We start from the raw sequence: 3,317 nt of genomic DNA, 5'->3' as shown, positions 1-3,317 counted from the left end.
TATGAATTGTGTTCTTGCTATTATGGGTAACTAAACTTCACAACTAGGGTTGTGGGATCCATGAGCGATTAACGAAGTATGAATAGTAACTAAGTAATTCCCGAATATGTTATTGCATGCATTGATAATTCTTTCGTTTAGAAGCCATTTTAGCGGTTAAAAACGTTAGAACTCGCCTTGTTGCTACTTGCCGGACCAAGGAGGTAGTTAATAAGAAAGAATTATCAACAGAGATTTAGTGTGATACTATCTAATAGAATTAATGTCGATTGGTGTGAGGGTGAAAACTAAGCCATACATCGATGTGATGTCTAATATGAGGTAATTGTAAGGGTTAGTAAATTATACACACGTAGGTGGACCAAGGTGCTGGGTGAAATTCTCCTATATGCCAGACCAAGGATTTAAAGATACATAACTTATCGCTTTGCATGTAATACACTAGAAAAGGATTGCTATTACTAGGATTACCGCGTTATGAGCTTATGGGGAACACGTACACCCTAGTTACTTTCTCATCTTGATAACAACTAAAGTTTGAATCTTGCTCATTGATTACTTGTATAATTTCTTGAATTTGTTTCACAAACCCCCTCTTTTGAATTACTTGTTTTCGGAAATACATTTGCTAAACGAATATAATCATCATTTAAGTTTATGTCTAAACCATATTCCTCATGGGATCGACCTCAACCTACAAGTTGGGTTCTTTTACTTGATAACGATCGCTTATGCTTCTTTAGGGAGATATAATTTGAGCGTATCAGTAGACGCTTAAGCTAGCAGTTGGACAGAGGGACATACTTAGTAGAGTGATGGTTGAGCTTGATGGATCATTGTAAGTTTGATTTGTTATATATTAATTTCTGTAATTTATTATTTCTTCTGCATTAATTATTCATGAATTGACATGTTTATTATGTATTTTGCAGGTGATATCCTTTGAAAGATGCTATTAGGGCTCTCCATGAGAGTTTTAGGAGGCTTTCCACATTACCATAACAATCTTGGCATGAGATTCCAAAGAGGATACACCATACGATGTTTAGTGAATTTAAGATAGATATATACAATTAGTTATATATTTTTTGCTAAGTTTAATATTTTTGTGTACTTTAATTTATTAATGATCTAATGCTACTAATTTGTTTTCTAGATTATGTGTACTTGAAAAATGAAGTACAATATGATAATTATGACCAGTTTTGAGAGGAGGGCCAACACGAGACTTTGTAGCTAGCTAAAGAAAGTCTGAGATACAAAGACATCTAAAACTTAGCTTTTGCCAACTATCATTGAGGAGTTGTGTCAGTATTGGGACATAAAGTAATTCAATGCTTTGTATGAACAATCCAAAATATCTAGAAACAATCTTGGTCGTGGCACATTTGACATCAGAGGTGCAATGAAAATTGGAACAATTTCTAATTGAGATGGTAAGTTTTATAAATTTTAACTTCTAATTCATACTTTTAAATAAAGTTGATAAAGTATCATTTGATTCATTGTAATAACCCAGCAGGCCATTTCTGTGTTATTTCCTTTTTTCGTCGTTTAGGGCATTCCTATAGTGACCCCAACTTATTTATGACTTGTTGGGACTGATAGTTTGGTGAGCTAATCATTCGTTTGGATTCTTTGCAAGTTTTTGTATTTTAAAGCTTTTTAAACTTAAACAGTTGACTTCGGTTAAAAATTTAGGAAGACAACCTCAGAATATAATTCAGACGGTTTTGTCAGCTTCAAAATCTTGAGTTTGGTCTACAAGGACCCTTGATGTGGATCCTAAGGCTTTTCAGCTCATCCCGAGCCCTCTTTTAAGATTTGCCTTAAAACATAATTTGGGTGTGGTACCTAGTTTTCATCGATACAACCTCAATTGGAGGTTTTGACACCTCCGTTGAGTTTAGAATACCGAATTTGGTGGGGTAGAGTATCTCATTTGCATGCATAGATTCTGAAAGGATCCCGAGCATTCTATTGAGGATTTTGATAGTTGATTCTTTTTTTGATGCACTAGCTGCTGGTGGAGGTAACTTCCTTCATTGCGATCATGAGGAAGCCTTAACGTTTGCGAAGGGTCATAGCACCTGGTCATCATGGTCGCATGGCCTCCTAGCAACAATTGTGATTAGTTGTCCTATGGTGCTGACCACCTTTAGTCATTGTTGTCGTGAGGGTAGACCTCCACAATCTCAAAGGTCATTTAAGTTGTGAGCCGTGATCGCAACCCTCTCCCTTGCGATCACGATGTGTTGCGTGACTGGTCTTTTTAAATAAAGACCAGTCGCTGAATCAACAAAGGGCTGATATTCAAACTTAATTTTTTTGAGCTTTAGGGGTCCAAATTAAGTGATTCCAATTGTATTGCATCTGGTAAGTTTGAGGTTTCATGTTAAAGTTTTCAGGAAACTTTGGAGAGTGCGTATTTGAGGTAATTCTTGTTCCGAAAGGGGATGCCTTGGTCTCTTATGGTGATTGATTTGTGTTGTTGTTGCATGTTGTTGGTTTGCTGCGTTGTGAGACCCATTTTGTGTTCCATTTTAGGATACAAGTTTTGGAAGCTCAATTTGGACCTTTTAGTGGAGTAAATTTCAAGATTCTTGATGCAGGTCCCACATTCCCTTTTGGACTCGATTTTGTGTCTTTCTCCAATTGTTGTTCTTTTACTGCCAAAACATTCGTATTGGCGTTGTAATATTATTTTTGGCTGCATGGTAGCGTTGGAGGCCGTCAGAAAGAGTAAAGCTCCAAATTTATGATTTAGGAGCGTGTGTAGTCTTCTTTAAGGTAGGTTATGGCTTCCTGTTATTTACATTAAGCTTGATAATGTATACACATGTTGATTAGTTGGAACTTGGGTTGGGTGTCATGCCCTGAGACTACACCCGGGACGCGGCTGACACTCGAGAACCATGTTGTCCCCAAAAAAATCCTTGGCCTGACTCAATACTCAGCGGAAGACTTACTCAACAATATTTGAACTCAAAAGTGTCAAAACATGTCTCAGAATATTTAAAAACATTCAACTGGACAAAAGAGGCAACTCAAGTCTTAACATTTAACTACAGAAATGAAAAACACTCCTCAAAACACTACTGTCTACCAATGAATCCTCTAAATGACAAAGATGGAAGTTGGGACAGGACCTACGACATCCTAACAAACTGAAAGACATAAATGGAATCCTCCAGAAGCAAGGAGGCTCACCAAAGCTAACTCGAACTGCAAGTGGTATTAACGAAACGCCTATTGATGACCCTGGTTACCTGTATCTGCATTATGAAATGATGCAGTCAAAATGGCGTCATTACATT

The sequence above is a fragment of the Solanum tuberosum genome, unplaced genomic scaffold (assembly GCF_000226075.1).
Source record: "Solanum tuberosum cultivar DM 1-3 516 R44 unplaced genomic scaffold, SolTub_3.0 scf00003, whole genome shotgun sequence".
Lineage (NCBI taxonomy): Eukaryota > Viridiplantae > Streptophyta > Magnoliopsida > Solanales > Solanaceae > Solanum > Solanum tuberosum.
Note: the sequence above shows the minus strand (reverse complement) of the source record.